A 22310-nucleotide genomic window follows, 5' to 3' on the forward strand; every position below is an offset into this window, starting at 1 on the left:
AAAGTGCACTTAATATAAGCTTTCATAGAAAATTAAACAGGTTTTAATGATATACTTACAATGGATTGGGGACAGAGTTGAGGGAGAGGATTATTGATACTAGATGTTTTGGGAGAACACATACATGAAGCAATGACGAGGGAATCAATGAACATCAGGAAAAATCAATGGCAGTCTGCGTTTAAGGAATTCATTTACATAGTTTCCAAAGAAACTAGAAAAATCTTACAAACCTGTGAAATATCCTCCTGATTGTCTCATGCCCTAATGCTGCTTCTCATCTGGTATGTGCTCTATGGTCACTTCATACACAAGCCAGAAATGAAGGGTCCTGTTAGGATCGATTTTATGTTTTGCTAATTCATAGTTAACTCTTCCCAGGGTCCCCAATCTGGCTTTTAAACCAGGTATTTGAAACTCACAGGGGTTAGCACAGATACAAACTCTCAGAAGGAAATTGAGCAAGCTCTGTATCTAGCACCCATCGCCGAAATACCTAGAAGCACTGACAGGCAAACCATTTTAAGAGCCATACAAATTAATACAGGTCATCAATAGGCATCAGGCCTTAAGGATATTAAATCAGGACGTGAGAAGCAGAGTTAGGTGAAAGTATTAATTTTAATCAAATTATAAACATAACCCCCAGCATAAGAAGAATCATTTTTTTAAGGATATGCTACTGAAGGCTGTGATCAGCCTCACCATGCGAAGTCCTAAGAATTTTAAGTACGACTATGCTTGTATACTGTGATTATTCAGTAACAGTTAGCATCAGATCTCTTTTCTTTGCTTGACTGTAAAATAAAATTAAGCCGTGAAACATCTAAATACATATGTCTGTAAGTGGGATCCAGGGTAATGCAAATTTGATTTTGGACAGAAAACTAACTGAGGATTGGGAAGTACTTTCAAATATTGCTCAACAATATCTACCCAAGTTGGTTGACCCCAAACCCCAAACAATGCTCAACATTGTTCTTAACATAACAGACATTATCTCATTTCTTGACTATAAAGCTGAGAAGTGGGTATTTTTATTTCCAGTTTGCCGACAAGGAAGCTGAAACTCAGACTAAATAATATTCTCATCAACTGGAATTCCAAACCATGTCTGTCTGCCTCTGCTCTTTTTTTTTTTTTTCAGAATACTTCCTCTGTAAATCTAATCCACCTGATTTTAATTTCCTTTGATTTTTGTTTTCCAATCGTGAGTGAGGATGTTTAAACCACAGTCCTAGATCCCTTTCATCAATTAGAAACATGCATCAGCAATCATCTGCAGGTTGCTCTGTCCTTCTCTGAATCCAGTGAAATCCTGGTAGCCAGTATGCAATGGTGTTTTACTTGCTAATTGGAAGAATTGCAGAAATTATCTAACAATACCCATGGTTGGGGGATGAAAAATGAAATGGCTGAGAGCTGAGACAACAAAATGCCACTAGCATGAGGCCAGAGTACCCCAGTGAGTAGTATAAGCCACGTTTTGTCCTTTACCCTGTATCTTCCCAGAAACTGAGAGCTTTATGTTTCCCCTGGTCTCTGACATTCAGAAGAGAGACATGTATCAGGAGACATGCTTTCTACCCAAGTTGGTTGACCCCAAACTGTGTTTTCTTACTTTGTTCCTGCCAATGTTGCTTCCTGGGACCCATGTCTTGTTCCACACATCACAGCCTTTTTCTAGACGTGTCCTTGGTTGACACTCATTGTACCTTTGAAGATGCCCTGAAACCAGCTCCTTTGATCTCAGCCTGGGTAAGATTGAATTTGCCAAATTCCTTTTGATTTATTGTTGTAAGCCTCATCCATGGGAGTTCTTATAGGACTGATTATTCTATAGTTTGTCTTAAAAGCCACCTTATTTCCTTTTTGCTCTTTTTCTTACTTCGGGCCTCAAACTTTCTTGGTCTATTCATTCCCAGGGAGCCAAAGCTTCAGGCCAAAGAATAATTTCTCTTTGAGATGAATTACTATTTCCATTCCATTTATAGTATATGAAGATTTAATGATAGAAGTTAAAGAGCTATAAACTATGGCCAATAAGAGATTCAAGCTCAAGATTCTTTAATATCTTCTAAGCTCCTCTCTCCTTTTCTTTCAAAACATCTCTCTTCCCCTTTCTCCACTGCATTTTAAATTGCCTTATTTCCCCTTTATCTATCTCTTTCTCCTCCAGTTTTCACCCTTTCCTCTTATTTCTTAAACAGTTGTCTCTTACCCATCTTTTTTAACTTCCAAAATATTAAAGAAATCATAATGTATGTTATTTTATCCATTAATAATATTTTTTCCTGTTATTATTTTAAAAATTGAGCAAACTTTCATATGATGTCAGAGCATAGCTTCAGTGTCTGGAAGATAGCTAGATATTAAGAAATGTTTTGAATAGATGGATGTTCCTCTGTTCCCTATTGAAACGAATCTAGAAATATATATAACCTAAGCTAACTATATTTTCTTTTTAAAATTCAATCAATCATTCAAATATTAAGCAAGAATCAGCTCTGGTTTCAGCACTGAAACAATCTGTGACAGACACTGAAAAAGCATAATTTTTATCCCCCAAGTAAATTATAAAGCTACTTGGGATATGAACATATGACCCATAAAGCAGCTTGGGAAATATGAAAAAAAGAACATAGTTAGAGGCTGATGTGTGGTGTAAACTTAGGTGCTATGAATATGTAGGGAAGAGGTTTCAATGATTGTGGAAGGGACAACTGGAATATATAGGAAATATACACACACACACACACACACACACACACACACACACACACACACATACATAGATAGGAAAAAAAACTATATGACTGTAGATAGTGAAAAAAAAATATATATATATATATATATATATATATATATATATATATATATGTAACAATAGCAATTAAAACAGCAAAAGAAAGAAAAGAAACACCTGACTTTACAATCTTGGTTTAAGGCTTGTGCAGATTTTGATTTTGTTTTCCAGATTATAGATCTTATTAGCTAGTGAAGTTTTACTTTTGAGTTCTGATGTGTTGAGAACTGGTCGATCTGGACCAATTGCTAATACATTTAAGATTTACGTTGTCTGAATATTGCTCCTCCTATCACAAACCTACTTCAGTAAGAAAAATCTTTTGATTTGATCTTTTATTTCAGAAAAGTGGCATATTTTTAGATAGGGAATTCAGTTATACTGCTAAAGAACTTCGCAATGAGGGACACATTCTTCAAATGGTTGTAGGTCAGTTAACTTCTCTGAATGTTTATATCAATACTCAGCTCATAACCACCATCCCTTGCTCTCTCCTGTCTCCTCCTTTGTTTTCTTTCAAGGTGGGAATATCAACCAAATAATGGTGAAATCAAATCTGAAAGGAATGTCTTACAAGCTAAGAAACTCACTCAGCGAGAGAAGATGGCAGGGTAAGCACAAATTTAAATTATTGCTTATACCAATGATCAGGTCTAATTTAGCTAATCTGGGTAAAACTGACATGTTAAAATAACTTTACAGATAGGTTCTCTGGCTTTCTGTTTACCAGGAGATAGGTGTTCTGGATATATAGGACAGTCTATCTGCCTGATAACTTCAAATAAGATCTACAAAGAATGCTGGTATCACAGAAAGGCATCAAAATTGTTTTTCATTTGTTACTTGAGAAAAGTGTGGCTTGCTCAATTGCTGCTGCCCATGTTCTCCACATTTCTGCCATCTGATTTTGTGTTGATGCTATTCAGATTTTTTTTTACATTAGATATTTGGTATCCACTGGTTAAACGAGCACAGTCTTAGAATCAGATTCTGTGTATAATAGTTCATCTTCTCATACGAGGAGGAAAAAAACAGTGTAAGGCTATCCCAAATAAACAGACAGAAGAAAAGCCACAAATGTTTCCCTGTATAGACCTGTTCTTGCTTGTTTCTCCTTAAGGAGATAACATCCTCTGACACAAGGACAGATAACTATGTTCAGTGTTTCACAGTCTGTCCAGTTAAAGATGCATTTTCACTTCATTTGTTTTCTTTATCTACTTTTCTAATGTGTTGGCATATTTCACCTGGGGAAATTTTCATTCAAATACATCCAGTGCAAGGAAATGGGCCACCTTTTACTACCCAGGAGATTTTGAAGAAAAGTATGACAAGACAGAAGAATGTATTTTTTCTGATGTGAACAGTTGTTTGCATCAGAATTTTAGCTGTTACCAGAACTTCAATGGAGTTGCTAGGAAAGGTAGTTAGATAAAGCCTCGGGTTAATTTCCATCATTACCAAGCACTTTACACCACTGAAAAATTCCAAACATATAAAGAGATGTCAATCTTGTTCTTTAGACAGAAAAAAAAAGGGGGGGAGGTTCTTTTCAAAGGCTGTCAGTAGACAAGTCAGTCAATTACAGATCTGATTTATTTCTTAACTCCTTGAGGTAAAAGATAAATGTTCTGAAAAAGTAACCATTCCTGGCATGCACTAATGAAAGAACTTTTAAAAACTGCTATCATGGTAATATGTATAAAAGTGAGGAACTATGAAAAGAATTGAAAAATCAAACTCAGATATTTGAATCAATTCTGCAAATAGATGAATAAGTCTGATTTTGATACAGGTGGGTGGGGGGGGAGTTGCATATTTATTCATCAAAGCCGGGGTCAGAATAAATGGGTTCAGTTCCCAGTTCTAACACAACTGTGTGGCCTTTGGCTAAGTTACTTACCCTCCCTGTACCTCAGTCTCTTTATCTATGTAATGGGGATGATGATTCCATTCATCTCCTAGTATTGTGCAGATTAAAATAATCTATACAGGCAAAGTAATTAGTAGCTGCTGAATTTTCACTGATAATTATAATCAGTTTATACATAGCAATAGCTTCCAAGATTTAGAAAATATATATGGCATGATAGAATTCTTCTTGAGGAATTTTGAATGTCTATGTGTAATATTGGCATTGAATGTCTGTGATGAAGTGCATCATTTCCCCTTAAGCATGGTTGCAAGTTTCTCTGGCACTACTGAGCACGTCTGAAGTTACAGAGAACTATTAGCATCCTCCATAGCTTCATTTTAAGATGATAATTTATCTTTTTAACTGTACTCAGTAAAACCAACAGAAAAGAGGCAGGTGGGGATAAGAACATGGTATTATATACAGCTACAAGTTTTACCGGTTCTATAGATTCTGCTGCAAGGCACACTAAAACGGAGTAAAATGTAACATCTTGAACAGTTGCTTGAATGAGTTACTAGAGGAATGGCAAGTTTACAGATGAAGCACAAGAAACCCATGGGAATTAAAGGCTCTGACCATTTCATCTAGAATGCACAGTATAAAACCTGACAATGCATAGAAGTTAGGTCCTTGGAGAGTTTTCTAGGAGGTTTGCAAACAAATGTGGAAGTCTATGAAATATGTACTTTTAAAATAACTCTGAAATGATACTTTGATTCCATGGGAACTGCCCTCATATCTTTCAAATACTGGTAATTGGGTTGGAAAGAGAATGCCTAGTTGTTTGCATTGTCTCGGTCCCCAAAAGATCTCCTCGGCCACTTTTTTTAAATTCATCCTTAGCTTGCCTGCTGACAGAGTATTTCATGGCAATCCTTTGTTCTGGGAGGGCATCCTTTAGTTTCACACTGGTCTCAAGTTCACAGAACTAGGCAATACCACACACCTTTCCATTTGATAATGTTTTCCTGAGAAGGGTGCTTTTCTCAAACTGGTTTTAAACATGAAGGAATCACTCTTCACCATCAGTGAGGAATCCTTTTCTTTCCCTGTAATGCTGAAAATGTGAATGGAATCCTCCGGTGACAGGGTATGTGAAGAAGATATTCATGGACAACTACATGGTTCAAATAAATAAATTCAATTAGCCCTTCCTGGGAAGACTCAATTTCCTTTACAACTCAGTATTTCAAAGAGTTTTAAAGAAATTCCAATTACTGCATAAGAAATAAGTCAAATTATTCTTCTTTCAATGTGAAGGCTTTTACTATCTGCTGCTATAAAACATATATCTGTTTTTTTCTGTTGCTATCCTAGCCGAGTAGCCTGCATACCAATAGGATCACTAAAATGCCACGAAGCAGAACATATTTATCTGTTAAATTCTATGTACAGTAACCTAACAAATGCCAGAGACGGGAAGATTGCCCTCTGCACAGTAATACTTGTGTAGATGTCTTCTTTATGCTAACAATGACAGGGCTTCATGCCTTGTACTGTACTCAAAAATCAGAGTGCATTTTTTCAATAGAAGACTGTATCAAAAAGAAAAAGAACTGCACATTTTTGGCACTGGGATATTTTATATGGATAATAAATTTTCTCCCCTCAAACTCTACTAACTACAAGTATCTACCTAGAAGATGAAATCTAAGATTTATGTCATCAGAACTATTCAGTATACCGGAGGATAATTTTTTCTTCTTTTCAGGACTGTCAACTTTGTTTACTGTTTAGGTTCATTTCTATCCTATACAAGAGATTAAATAGTCTTGTCATAGCAGCATGTCAAAACCTTAGAAAAATAAGGTAATCAATGTAAAATTATATTAATAAGGAGTACTTCCAAAGACATATTACATTTATTGAAATCTATATTGCAACAGGAATGTTTTAATTATATTTGTACTAACTAAAAAGAGATTTTTGAGCCTGTAGTTTTATAGTATTTTAGTGTGTTTTAAAATTGAAATGACTAAGGGATGATTCAAATGTTATTATACACAACTGCAAGGAAACACATATGAAGTAACGTAAGCCCAGGAATTGCCTTCATAAATCAGCTGTTCACCTCTTGCACACATTTTTAATCAAAACTTAACCATTTGACTATTGAAATCATTCTTTAAAAAGATACCAAGCAATATTACATAAATATAAGGTGGTTTTTTAGCCTTGTTACATTAAACTTTTTTATAATGCAGGTTCACTCTTAAAACAATAAATAATAGCATGTACATTGGCATTAACTGAATCTTAACCAATTGTAATACTTCTGCATAGCCTAGTAACAATTTATGAATTGCGAAGAATAAATCTATTTGACAGGCCTGTTAGCAATAAGGCCTTCAGCCTCTTGCTTTGGAGCAGAATAAAGTAAAATGCATCCTTTTCTTGCTGTTGTTAAAAAACATTTCAACAGTTAGTTTTTCCCCCCCTTCACAGAAAACACTGCAGGAAGGTTCCAGATTAAAAAAAAAAAAAAAAAAAAAAAAAAAATTCTTAACACGGTTGACTATTACACAGGGTTATTTTCGGCCAGGTACATGATAAATTAAAACATATTGAGAGATTTTCTTTTTTTTTTTCAAGAGGGAAAACTTGATAGAGGATTGTATTTCTAGATTAGAGAGCGGACACTCTATAATCTTTCAGGCATTGTAAAACTGAATCTGGCTGCAGGGAAAATAAACATTACAATACCGGCGCTTAAACAATTGTACCTATACGATTAAGTAACAAAAGCGTGAGGCACCTGGAATCACAGCATTTGTGCCTAATGCCAGCAACAATATAAAGCATTCAAGTGACATTTGATAATGAGCAGACAGTGGAGGCATTACACACGTCTTTAGAAGAATCAGACTTCCTACCTTGAAAAGACAGATGGAGGTAAGTTCCTTTATATATATAAAGAAAAAAGTTGTAAGTAAAACCAGGCAGCAGTTGCAGTGAATTGAGTCCTTTCAGTCACTGTATACATACAGCAGTTCTGCAATAGGGGAAAAATATAATGGGAGGAGCGGCTGTGAACGAGTGACCTCCTCAAGCTGAGTCCTCTCTGTGAACCAAGCATTGAAAGCCACTGCTCCTGCTTTGCATGGATTATCTCCCCTTGAACAGATACATTTAAATGGAGCTGGCACAATGGCAAAAAGATGGAAGGGTGAATGAATGAGGGAGAGCGCAAGAGAGGGAGAGAGAAAGAGAAACAGACACGAGATCGGAGAGCGTGGATAAGCTGGTTCTTGGAGAACTTGTGTCTCCGAAGAGCTACAGCTCCCTCTTCATGTCGCAGTTGTAAGATAAGAAATGCTGTCATTAAGAACTGGTTAATCATAGGGAAAAATATACCCAGAGCAGCCGATGCTCGATCTGATAAGATTTTTTTGAAAATTTTATGATTCTTTCCGTTTTACCATCGGGATTTTAGATGGCATACCTCAAATCTTTTATAAGTAGCCAGGTAAACAATTTTGGATAAAACTGAGTTTTGAATGAGACCAGTGCTTTGACTTGAGTGGCACGGATGTCAGAGAAAGAATGTAGACAATTTGTTAAGTGGAATATTTATATGAAAGAAAATTAATCCATGTTAATTTTTAAAGTGCTAGTGGTGTATACTGCAATGTAAAAAAAAATATTATTTGAGTATTTATTAATGATTAATTATCTGAAAGTTCCCAAATGTACTACTCAAAGGGAGAGAGGTTTTTATCCCTTTAAGTTGCTAATTTTTTTTTCTTTTTTCAAGTCGTTTCTCACTGGCATTTCAGAATAAAAGAAATCTCTCTTTCTATACAATGCAGATGTATCTTCAAATATACACTTATTACTTACTTTCTCTATTAGGATATTCTGAGCTTTTGGGGTTGTTATACGTTCCAATTCTTATTTTTAAAATGAGAAAGAGGAAAGGGGGAGTATGATTGTAACCCTTGCCAGCAGCCACTCAGTAAGTCCATGGGAGATCTCAGAAGAAAAGAATCACCCGCATTTAGTAAGTTAACATGAAGCCTCTTTGTGCTCTAGTGTCTGCAGATGCCCAAACAGCCAAGCAATTAGGTCAATTCAAAGGAAAAATCAGTCAAACCAGCTGGTTGACTGAATTGATCATGGCCTTATGGAAACAGTTAGCAATAACTTGGTGTGATCCAAATGACGGAACTTAAGTATATTTTAACAAATGGCATTTAAAAATATGAACAATACTTGCAGAGGGTAGTAAGGACTTCAATTAGAATTTCACTACTGTTGGAACTCCACAATCTGTCAGGAAGGATAAAGAATTTAAACACACAATACTTACAAGAACTTGATGTGATACTTTGAAAGAAATCTCAAGAAAAATGCCAACACGTATTTCTATGAGATTTAGTGCAGATCTAGAATTTCTGAAGTGTGCAGACTTAGTGATTATAACAGTGTTTAGAAAACAATTGCTTGAAAGTGAAGGGGTGAAGACAATAGTTATTTCATGTCTCTGACATCCAATAGTCTGATTGCTCTCTGAGTGGATGGGTGAGTTGTCAGGTTTTTTATAACCATTTGGATACAGCTTGCACAAAAGATGCAGCTCAGAGTTGGAATGCTATTGAGGTCTTAATATTACTTTTCTGGTTGTAAAGTCCTTGGAGTCAGGGACCATATCCTTTTAAAAATCTCTCTGTGTACTGGAAATTGTCCTTTATGTAATTTAGATGTTTCATAAATGTTTGTGGAAAAGATATTGAAAAAAAATGGCACAACATTTATATTCCCTATACCAGTAAAAATTGAATTAAGAAATTATAATATTTTGGTACCCTCATGAAATAAAAGGAATACAAAAACAAATACGATGTAAATGTCTTATCATGTATAGGATAGTAATAACAGTACTAATAGTGCTAGATTGCATATTGACATCCAAAAACAATTCAGGTGTCATTTTATGCTAGGAGGTGCCTTCTGGAAGGATATGAGTCATAACTTTATGGGCTCCAGTGCTGACACAGACATTTATCAGCTTTGAGACCTTGGCCAAGTTATTTAACTTGTTTGTAAAATGGGAATAATAAAAGGACTTTTATTATATGGCTGATGTAAGGAATAAAGGAAAAGGCTTAGCATAGCACCTGGGTAAGCAATCAGTGTAAACTATTGTTACTGGGGTAAGCAATCAGTGTAAACTATTGTTACTATTATTATAACTGCCCACCGAACTTGATTGTTTCTCTCTGAACTGGGAAGTACTATTGTGGGGTAGAAAAAGAGAAGATGGAGTCTCTGTCTGCTCCTGGATTTTTCTGGCTATTGTATGAGGAGGCCTTTCTGGTCCCTGACAGTCAGAAGGAATGGTGCCTCTACCATCCTGTGAAAGACAGAAATAGAAATATCATTCTCAGGAGAGTTAGAGAGCATTGCAGCAGCAGATCCAACCTTCTGCACGGGAATAGGAAATGGCTTGTGTAGTACAACATGAAGGGTACCCAGAAGCTCCCTGGTTCAGAAATATCTTCCCATCTGTCCTCTCCTGTTTCCTGAAATGCCATCATTAGGAGTTCATTTTGATGTTTAACTGTTGTCCTGTTCTCTTTTTCAAAGCACATACCACTGGGAGAATTAACACATTAACAAATTTGCACTTAGAGTAACACATGAATTCATAGTAGTTTTAATTATTCTATTAGAGATGCTTTCTTCCTTGTAGTTAGCTGAAGATCAGCATGCTAAGGAAAAGCCAGACTTCAATGAGGGTAGAGACACTGCTAATTCAGTGTCTCTAACATTGTGTAGAGATGAAGTCCTAGTGAGGGTGGTGCTATACCTGTGCTTGTATGCAATGGAGTCACCAGTATGTGAGGGAACCTGCAGAACCACTCAGAGAAAAGCATGGAGGTGCTGGCTTCCTTATACAGTGGAATGAGGAACAAATATCCATTCATTTATCCATTCAACAAAAATGCACTGAGTGTTTTGTTAGCAAGAATCTAGGCTACATACATGAAAATATATGGTCCCCACTCCCACTTTCTAGTAGGGATGATGGCAACAGATATGTAAAAGATTGATTCTAATTCTGGACATCTGTGCGGAGAAGAACATGGAAGAAAGAAGGCAAAAGCCACTTAGGATAACTAAGGAGGCCTTTCCAGAGTATGCCACTTTTTGTCCAGCAAGTAAGGGATGAAGGAGGAGAAAGCTACAGATGTGTTCCAGGTTGAATGAAGACTCTCACAGAGGCAGGGCAGCCTGAGAGAACACAGCCAGCAGAGGGTAATAACTGGCAGTCCTACAGGCTCTGAGCCCAGAGTAGCAGGATTTATGGAGGAGTGGGGAATGGGGAAGATGTGACTGGAATGGTAGGAAGGAGTTGGGGAGCCAGTCCCAGAAAGGAGACACAGGGCATGAGCATGATAGATCATTTGTACCTCCTGGGCCTTGGCCTTGAACCTTTGTCCCTCCTCTGCCTCTGTTTGCCTCCTGTGTGTGTTCATCTAGGTACCCACGACTGGAAACAAATGGCAAAGAGTGCTATCCCTGGAACTAAAAAGGGGGTATAGTGCCAATTAGATTAGAGATTTTAGTCTTCAGGGAGTTGAAATAATCCAAAATTGTTTGTGTTGCCTGTCACCCCTTTCCCTTACCCAAAGTGCTGTAGAGCATATTCATATATGAATTAAAATTAATTGTGTTTGGAGAATTTGGGGTGTAGCAAATCATGATGGGAATCACTGCTGGAGCGCTAAAACTCATTTAGCATATAAAAAATACAGCACTTTGAAATCCTTAGTGAGGCGGATTACCAGCATTGATGCCATTAATACTAATGAGGGTTAATAATTGGAAAATCATATTTATAAAAACAATAACGAAAACAGAGCCAAATCAGATAGTGAGCCTCCCATCCCTAATATAAATGCTGTATTATAAACTTCCTGTTCTCTTCTACTGCTTGAATCTTAGTTATTTTGACATATTTATCCAGAAAATATTGAAAATTCTGTGCTTAACCCAGGAATGACAAATTGCTTCTTGTAAATACTACACTTACTGTAAAATTCACTGTAAGATAAATGATTACATACATATTGGACCCAGCAGTGGGAAATTTGTTTGAATTCTAATAAGGACTGGTTCAACCTTAAAAACAATTAATAACTGTCAATTTCCCATAAGCACAATGACAAGGAAAACCTCCAAAAAGGGCACCCAAGCTACAGATGATTAAAAAATTATACTGATGAACAGAATGACTTAATACATTCGGATTCTTTTAAATTATCTTTGTATTACAGTCCCACACCATCTTCCCCAGTTGGTGGTGGGAAGAGTGGTTTAAATCAACATTCATCTGTTCCAAAATACTTAAAAACTACTTAAAGTTCTTTGGCTACCAAGGAATTATGTTGCTTGAATGTCCATTTAAGTAAAAACTTTGCTGTTCTACTGCAAGGAGTGAAATTAGTTGACAGCCTCCAGCTATTAGCACCTCCGGGATTCACCTCCAATGGAGCCCCTTAGGCAACAACTAAGCATAATGGTGCACCAAGGCCTGCCATTTCTGCCTAATACAGGACTCCTCTAATAGGAAATCTCAGCTCCCAGGCTCCCTGTGCCAAGACTCTGTTACAATTGCTTTGTGGTCTGTTACAATTGCTTTGTGGACAAGGGGTTTTCCTTGTCCAACCTTGGTTCCACCATCTTTTAACTTTCACAGGCATAAGCCCTGATAAAATGCTTACACACGTAACTCCTCTGTGTCTGCTTCCCAGCTGACACAAGTCCTAATAATCAACAATTTTTACTTGAGGCAGCACTAATTTTTCTCTCTTTCTTTTTCCTTCTCTTCAACTTCAACTTCCAAAAAACTGAGCTCTCAGTCTTCAATATATTCATTGGACTCCTGGACAGTGGCTTACCATATTTCTACTTCCCAGATGTTTTTTGGCTTAGAACAGTAAAAGATTCTTTGGAGAGTTAAAGGTTCTCCAGGAGTTGCTTTCACTGAATTGCTTTGCAGTTTGCTCCTTTGTTTCCACACCTCCTGTGTACTAAGCACAAAACATAGATACAGGCACTTTACCAAACACAGCATTGAATTGTCCAATAGACTTATTAGACTAACAGCAACAGACAGACAAGCAGCACAAACAACACGATGTACTTAGAACAATAAGGCTCTGGAAGATGTTCAGGTTCAGTGATGAAAGAAGTTCACATTAAGGAGGGTTTGAAAGATGTTACAGAGACTGAAAGGAGCTTCCTGGTTGGTGGTGTGAATTCTTTGTGGTATATGGAGTATAAAAGAAAAATTGATGGAGCTTTAGGATGAAGTCATTAGAGAAAATGATTGGATACTGGGATTTTAAATTCAATTCTTATCTCTATCACCAAGACATTTATATGTTTCCACTGCAAAAAGAAGGATAATAACTTGCCACTGTATTCCATTTGTAAAACATTCAGTTTCCCAGACAATGGCATTGCTTAACGATAAAGGCATATTGCCATTAATGAACCCTTTGCATTTTAGATTCTGAGATTAACACCAGTAGGGAAGAAAAGAATGCTTTTGAAAAATTTTATTTCTGCAAGTCATTCCTAAAGAGATCCAAGTGACTTATGCAAGGAAGACATTTACCTGAACTCTTAAACTTAAAGAAAAATGAGTCTACATAACACCTGCTATAATTCAAGAAGTAAGTATATTGCTAAGCTGCTTGTAGAAATAAAACTACTCCAAAGAAAACTAAAAGCGTTCATTGTTCTAGGCTAATATAAAGGAAATGAATAACTAACTCCCTTTAAAATGATCCCAAATATTTGTAATTTTTAAAAAATTTAAGAAATGATGTTTAATTTGACCACCTCTTGCTCATGACCACCCTTGTTCAGACTTTTGCTTGAAGCAATAATTTGTTCTGCTTGCAAAGAACAGGCTATAGATATTGAGTGTATGCTGATTCTGCTGTAGAACTCAAGAGAATGGAGGCAGATCAAATGATCGTAACATTTGCAGACTGAGTGACATTTTAGTTTGTCCTCTATTTGATTCTCTCACACATTCATTTTTTTCACTCAGTCATTACTTTAGCCAGTATTTATTCAAGGTCTATTATCTGGGGATACAATGGTGAACAAAGAGACCTGTTTCCTTGCCTGGTGGAGTTTACAGCCTGGAAGAGAGACATCAAAACAAGTAATTACATTAAATGATGCGGTAGATTACAAAAATTGCAACAATACTTGGTAATCCCTATAGATAGGTGAAGTCAATTTCTTCATCTCTTGAATCTGGGAAGGGTTTATGACTTCCTTTGACCAAAAGAATGTGACAGAAGAGAAATTGTGCTGGTTGTGAACCTAGGCTTCAAGATGCCTTGCAGCTGCTGCTCTCACACTCAGAAATACTGAGTGCTGTATAAATAAGACCAATCAGCCTGCTGGAGGTTGAAAGACCACATGGAGAGAGAGCCCAGTCATCTCGGCCATCTTACATGAGGCCATCATACACAAACTGACCATTGCTGACCTACAAGCTAATTGCAGACCAGAAGCTAAGCTAACTGCCAACCTGCAAACTCATGAGCTAAATACATGTTGCATGAGCTAAATACTGTTGGTTTTGTTTTGTTTTGTTTTGGCCATAAACTTTTGGGGTAGTTTGTTGTGTAGCAAAAGCAAATCAATGCAAATGAAGAAAGGAGCTATGATAGGGATAAATTTGGCATGCGGAGAGTAGACACATGTTAATCCGATGTATTGATGTCAGGGAAGGCTGCCAGAATGAAATGAAATACAACATGAGACTTGAAAGAGGAGTAGCAGCTCTCTAATGACCTTGACCCAGGTGATATAAAAGGTTTATAGCAAAGGAGGCATTTCTGTCATATGCAATCAATGTAACTAACGATATTCAGGCGAAAAAAAAACTTAGATTCATCCCTAGATCTACTCTGTTTTACATCTCACATAAAATCCTTGGTAAATTTTGTCACTTCTATCATCAGAAATAGCCAGAATCCAACCATTTCTCACCACTTTCATTACTGCAGCCACATACTCACCTGCATTATTTCTGTAGCTTCGTACAGTCTCTTGGATTTTGCCCTATTGTCTCCCTACTTCCTTATAAACTTTTTTCACCTACTCCTCTACTCAAAACCATCTCATGGCTTCTTTTACCATTCAAAAAAAAGCATAACTGCCACAGTTCTTACACTGACTTGTATGTCCCTACCTGGACTTCTTGCCCCCTATGCTTGATCCTCTGACACATCCTATGCTATCCTCATTACTCTCTCCTCTTGAGCCACTTTGACCTTCTAGCTCTTCCTCCAACACATGTAAAGTATGTGACCTCTTTGGGTCTTTGCATTTACTCTACCTAGCATGCCCCTCCTCGCCACCCCCCCCGCCAGATATTCTATCTGCATGAGTCTTTCAGGACTTTTCCAAAATGTCTTTCATATACTGAAAGCTTCCCTGATTAGTCTATGAAAATTGTTTCCACTGTCCATCACTGATCTCCCACCCAGCCTAAACTCCCTTCTCTGCCTTCTTTCCTCCACAGTACTTATGCTCCGGCCCAATATATTTTATACTTATTCACTGGCTTTTATCTGTCTCTCCCAGTGATAATGTTAAGTGCCACAAGAGTTAGATTTGTGACTTTACTCATTGCCCTATGCTCAGCATTTAGGATCAATGCCCAGTAAATAACTGTTCAGTTTAACAAATGAGATGTTTACCATTTGAGGAATGTGTTTATATGGAGAATTTGGGAACTCCCCACTTCCCCTACTTCTTCTGGGGAGCATTTCCAAATCACTCAGGAATTCCTTTTAGCTACAGAAGAGAATCCATGCTGCTATTCTCTGGGGTAGAAGAACATAGATGCTCTAATTTTACAAGACAATGACACTATTCTGTTATGGCAAGAAGATCATATACAATTTGTACTTTGAAGCCCCTTGGTTTTCACTTGTCACTTTATATTTGACTTCATACTAGGTTCCAGAGTACTGTGTGAAATAGTAATGAGGGAATAGCAGCAACAGTGCTAGCAACAGGTAATGCAAGTTGAAACTGAGTGGCTTTTTAGAAGGTTTGAAGGCAACAGGATCAAAAGGTTGGTGTGCATGCAAAGAGGTCTTGGAATGAAGGATACAAAAGAGGTGTCCTTCTCTGACTCTATTAGGTGGGATTTTCATTGAATTTAGGGCTTATCCTTACAGATTGGTAACTGCTCAGCAGCTATTACATGGATGCCTGGTGTTATAAACACAGAGTTTGCAATAGTTTTGCCAGTTCATGCTTTGTCAAGTTTTCTACTCTGTAGGAGACCATGGGCTATACTGTCAATATCAACTTTATTTGCCTATTAAAATGTTATATGTATGTGTATATGTATGTGTGTATATTTATATAGCAGTATTCCTTTTCTAAAATGTGTAGGACAACATAAATAAAGAGTCATAAGACGTCTTTTGTATTATCTTTCATCATTCAAGGGGTAAACATGAATAATAAACACTTCCAAAGCTATTATCACTGTATCAATACTATATAGTTTTAGTAATTTTGCTTTCTTTATGCAACTCCAGAGATGTTTGCATAGCAACCAACAGTGGGACGATACTTCTATTCTTTGTAAAGGAAGGATGAGCTGAAATGAAAGTATAAGCAATCAGCAGGAACATAAATGAGAGACTGTATTCCAGAAGTAGAATCAGTTCAACTAAACCAATGTCTAACATGAGTATTTCAATGGAATTTGGGTTTGTTTCAGATAAGAATCCTCAATTGCTTATCCCTGGCATACCAGGATTACCCAAATATCTTGGTCTGCAAAATTAGCCTAGGAATAGCACCCAAACAGGATCTCTGAAAAGATTATTGGTCCTTTTTTTTTCTTTTTTTTCTTTTTTTAACTAAGTCTTAAAATTCTACAAGGATAGAAAGAACAGGTTTTTGGTTTTTTTTTTTTTCCCTTATGTTTTGGCTAGAAGCCAGGGGTGAAATATCACTAGAAAAAAATGCATATGTGTGATTGAAATTAAAAGTTAACTGTACTATTTTATATATTAAAACAAGGTTTAAGTGGAATTACTATTTTTCTTTTGGTCAAGACACAAACAATGGAGAAGCAGACAACTGTCTGTCTATTTTTTATGCAGAATATAGTGAATAAATATATATTTAATTTAAAAATTCAATAAATCTGGAAATTTATCATATATGGGAATATAAAAACTTCAGTGGACAATTGGAGTAAAAAAACAACAACCCCATATTATAGCATTTAAATGTCATGTGATATTGCTCTTTTGGTGCTTTGCAGTGAAAAGAGATTGGATGGGGTGGTATCTAGTTCATGCTTCTTGGTACTTAGTAGAAAGGTGGGTTTTTTAGATATCTAAATAAAATAATTCAGAAATTCATGCAAATTAGTTCCATAATTTCAAAGAAAAGTGATGAACAAAAGAAAAAATTGCGTTTTATTAATTCAACAAAAATTTATTGGGCTCCTAATGTTGAGGATACAGTGGTGAACAAAAAAGATCTCATGGAGACTGCAGTGGACTAATGAGGAAGGCAATGTTAACATGGAAATTTCTGTCTGTGCCAGTTGGGATGTATTATGTCCCCCAAAATGCCATCATCTTTGATGCAATTTTGTGGGGGCAGACATCTTAGTGTTGATTAGGTTGCAATCTTTGATTGAGTATTCCCATGGAGATGTGACTCAATCAACTGGGCAAGACCTTTGATTGGTTAATTTCCATGGAGGTGTTACCCCACCCATCCAGGGTGGGTCTTTATTAAATCACTGCAGTACTATAAAAAGATTTCACAGACAGAAGGAGCTCAGAGCAACGGAGAGTGACATTTTGGAGAGTGCTACAGCCAAGAGAGATACTTAGAAGAGTGCACAGGAGCTGAGAATGGAGCTGGAACATAATCTAGGATCAGCAAATGCCAGCCACATGCCTTCTCAGCTAACAGAGGTTTTCCGGATGCCATTGGCCTTCCTTCGGTGAAGGTATACTTGTGTTGATGCCTTCATTTGGACATTTTCTTGGTTTTCAGACTTCAACTTTATAACCAAATAAACCCCCTGTATAAAAGCCAATCCATTCCTGGTATTTTGTATAACAGCAGTATTAGCAAACCGGAACACTATGTATCTATAGCTATCTGTCTATCTATCTATCTATCTATCTATCTATCTATCTATCTAATCTAATCTAATCTAACTAATTACAGTCTGTGAAATGTGCTATGAAGGATACAGGTTAGGTACTATGATATAAATAAGTGGGGGCCAGAGAGCAGTCAAGATAAGATTTAAGTTAAAAGCTGAAGAATAAGAAAAGTCACCATATGAGGGGTGGAGAAAAGAACACTGCAGGAAGGGGAAGTATCATATATGATACCTTGAAATGGGAAAATGTTTGACATACTTAGGAATTAAAAGAAGACTAGGTCTAGAACTTAGACTGAGGAAGAGAGTGGCTGAGTATAATTGGAAAGGTAAGAAAGCCAGACTGTTCTGGAACTTGAAGTAAAAGTAAAATTCTGAATTTTATTCCAAGTACAATATGAAGACCTTGGAGGGGTTGCATCCCCATTGCCTCAGGATGGGGTGGGAGTAGGGTGGATTGTTTTCATCTAGTTTTCATGTTATGATCACTCTTGGCTGCTGTAGGAGATGGACTGAGGCAAGGTGTGCCAGTTTGGATGTATTATGTCCCCCAAAATGCCATTATCTTTCATGCAATCTTGTGTGGGCAGATGTATTAGTGTTGATTAGATTGCAATTCTTTGATTGAGTGTTTCTGTGGAGATGTGACCCACCCAACTGTAGGTGATAACTCTGATTAGATAATTTCCATGGAGGTGTGGCCCTGCCCATTCAGCGTGGGCCTTGGTTAGTTTACTAGAGCCCTATATAAGCTCAGACAGAAGGAGCGAGCTTGCTACAGCCAAGAGGGACACTTTGAAGAACGCACAGTTGCTGAGAGAGGAGCTGCAATTTAGAGAGACATTTTGAAGATGGCCTTTGATAGCTGCAGAGACATTTTGGAGAATGCAACCTAGGAATAAGCAACAGCCCAGAGAGGAACATCCTGGGATAAAGCCATTCTGAAACTAGAATGCTGGAGCATACTCCAGCCACGAGCCTTTCCAGCTAACGGAGGTTTCCTGGATGCCATTGGCCATTCTCCAGTGAAGGTACCTGATTGTTGCTGCCTTACCTTGGGCACTTTATGCCTTAAGACTGTAACTACATAACAAAATAAACCCCCTTTATAAAAGTCAATCCATTTCTGGTATTTTGCTTAATGGCAGCATTAACAAACCGGAACACAAGGCATGAGTGGAAGTGGGAAAACCAAGATGAAGTTATTTCCATACTAGAGGTATAGTATGAGGGTGGATTGGACTAGGGATGATAGTAACAGAAATATATAGGAATGTACAGATTCAAAGGCAATCTAGAATAGGGGTGAAAACAGGGTGTGGTGATGGGGGAATGAGGGAAAAAGAAAACTCAAGAATTACTTCCAAGTTTCTGGCTTTCATATCCTGGTTAGGTCATTTTCAGTGAAACATAAGAACTAGATTGGAAGGGAATGGAAAATTTTGAACATAATATGTTTGCAAGACCCTTGAGAGATCCACTTGCAGATGTGAAGAATGCAGACTGTTGGATATATGAATCTGCTCATACGAGAACCCTGGCTTAGAGATATGAATGAGGAAGTGTAATTACAATCAAGTAAATTATCTGCTTAAAAACACCCTTAGTGGATTCCCATTACTATAGCATGCAATTCAAGTTCTTTAAGATGTCATTTGAAGCCCTTCTGCCATCTTACCTTTACAACCTTTAGGATTTGTGACACATGAAATTATTTTTTCTTGAATTCTAGTATGTGTTAAAATATAAAGTGACAAGTGAAAAGTGTGGTGCTAGATTGTTCATGTGATCCTCTCCCATCAGCAAGATAGTGTCCTCTCTGTGTCCACACTTTATTTTTACCTCTGTAATAACAGTTAATAGACCACATCACCATTTATTTATTTATAGTTCTGTTTACTCTACTAGGACATGCACTCATCAAGGGCAGAATGGTTCCTATTAATCTTCTTTTATCTAAGACTTAACAGCCAGGACCTAGAGTACTTAACACCTAGTACACGCTTAATGAATCTAACTGGTAACACATATTAAACAGAGCAAATAATAATTAAATTTGCTTTGGGAATTATATAGACTATATGAACTCAATTCTGGAGTATATAAAACCAGGTCTGGGAATCTCTTAAGAGAGTAAACTAAATGCCAAAATATGACTTATTTGAGCTATTGTGTAATGCGAAATTGGAGTATCTACCAGGTACTGGTTTGGTAGTAGCAGTCCTGAACTCCCCTGCCGTACCTGAGACTCAAGGAGGAAGTTGAAGGGAGGGGAGGTTGTGAGAAAAAGAGACCTGAAATTCTTTTTTGAGTCACAACTTAGCCCTCCCACATGCCATTACTGGAACAAATTGGCACCATTTTCTTTCCACTTCTAAACATATTTAGGCTGCTCCTTGGAGATTTCTTTCCTTCTTCAAGTCTGTCTTGGAAGTGAATTTTCAACTGATTTTATTTCTATGACAATAAGTTTTGGAGTCAAAGAGTACATTTTATCATGTTTTCTGGCTGGGCTCCCCATTCCCTAGGGATGTCCTTGGCTGGGCATAAATCCTGTTCCATTTTTGCCTGGTTGTTCTTCAAGATATATTAAAAGGATCTCTAGAACCAACTGCTCTCTAATTGGAAAAAAGCTTAAGACCTTCTGGAGTAGCTAATTTCTTAGCCCTAAATGATCCTGAATGCCACAGGGGACCCCAGAAGACTCAAAATATTTAGAATTGCTTCAGAATTCAGAACGAGAACTTGGCAATGTCTGCTGAAACCTGGTGCAACAAAGAAGAAAAGAAAACATGAAGGATAGCAGCTTGAGTTTATGTTTCATGAGTGTTTTCCTATTGTGTAGTAAGAGGCAGAAAATGTAAGAGCCTGGAATAAGGGTTATAAATTTTGAGTGCCTTCAGGGCTAAGCAGGTAAAGTAAATGCACGAAGCAGGCCTAGTTTTAGACAATAGGCATAGCACAATGTGGCCGACTGGACAGGGCACACCCTGCCAACCCCAAAACATACACAGTAATTAAGAAAATCAAAACATGTGGAAGTGAGCCTTTAAAAATGTATATCAAATCATGCTACTCCTTCACTTAGAAATCTCCAAAGCTCTCTGTTCACTTCAGAGTAGAATCTAAAGTCCTTTCCGTTTTTTATTAGGCCCTACTTGACCTGGTATATCTCTGACCACACCCTGTAGACCTCTCTTCTGCTTCCAGCCATTCCACTCCCCCGGCCTTTTCATTGGTCCCTGAACATGATAAGCAGGTGCAGGTCTCAGGCCTTTGTCCTTGCTGCATCCTCTGTGTAGAAAGATACTCCCCTAAATTGTAGGTATAGTCTATCAGCTTAGGCAGATCTCTATTCATACGGCACCTTATTAGAGACACTGTTCCTGTTAGCACTCGCTTTTTGTCACTCTCTATCTCCCTTATTCTGTTTTACCTTTATAATATTAACCGAACCAGAATTAAATGAATATTTCTGAAAATAATTGAAGTGCATATGCATAATAACTTTGGTAGACTCACTTCTTTAATATATATATATGTTCATATATGTGTGCTTCTTTAATATACATATGTGTTCATATATGTGTATGTGTATGTTTATCGGCATACATTTGGTTTAATCCCGATTAGACGTTTCTATGTATGTATATAATGAAGGAGCTGGACTTGGTAGGATAGTAGTAGAAAACAATTTTATTCTTTTCCTCAATTTCTCTTTGAATGTACTCAGTGAAATCACTTTTCTATGCCCTAATATGATCTCTTGGGCATATCTCCTTATGTTTCTGATCTCATTTTTCAGATTCTAAAATCTAGTTCAGTTTATTACCAAAGTTTAATTCTCTGATCTAATTTAAAGCTTCTTTTGAACAAACAAACAAAATTCTTGTCCTTCACTTTTGAACCCACCACCCCCATCTGTGGAAGAATAGGCACCTCCGTCTGAAGGCACTACTCCTCTCTGTTCTGCTAAGTCAACCACTTTCCTTTAGCCTTCTCCCTGCAGCTGCTCCTCAATTCCCGGAGACATGTGTTTTGAATAGCTGTCTTGAAGGCCCCTTCATTTGGGCCCATTCACAACAACCTTCAAAGAAATCCTCTATCAATCTCCTGACTTATTTATACATACCTTCAAGTTACTAAACCAGTTTCACAATCTTTTAATGTGTCTTGCATAGAAGTTCTGGCATGTTGATCTTGACTCTTGGAACTTTGGACAAAACTCTAAGAAAGAAGAGAATCTCATACTTAACATTCCAGTCCACACATGTTCAATGAATAGTTCATATATTATATCTGTGCCTTTTTAAAAAGGTAGGCTTTGTTTGTTTTGTCGTAACAGAAGCCCTACAACTCAAAGAAATACAAAACGTGTCATTATTCCTTAACAA

This window comes from Choloepus didactylus, chromosome 2 (genome assembly GCF_015220235.1).
Source record: "Choloepus didactylus isolate mChoDid1 chromosome 2, mChoDid1.pri, whole genome shotgun sequence".
NCBI lineage: Eukaryota > Metazoa > Chordata > Mammalia > Pilosa > Megalonychidae > Choloepus > Choloepus didactylus.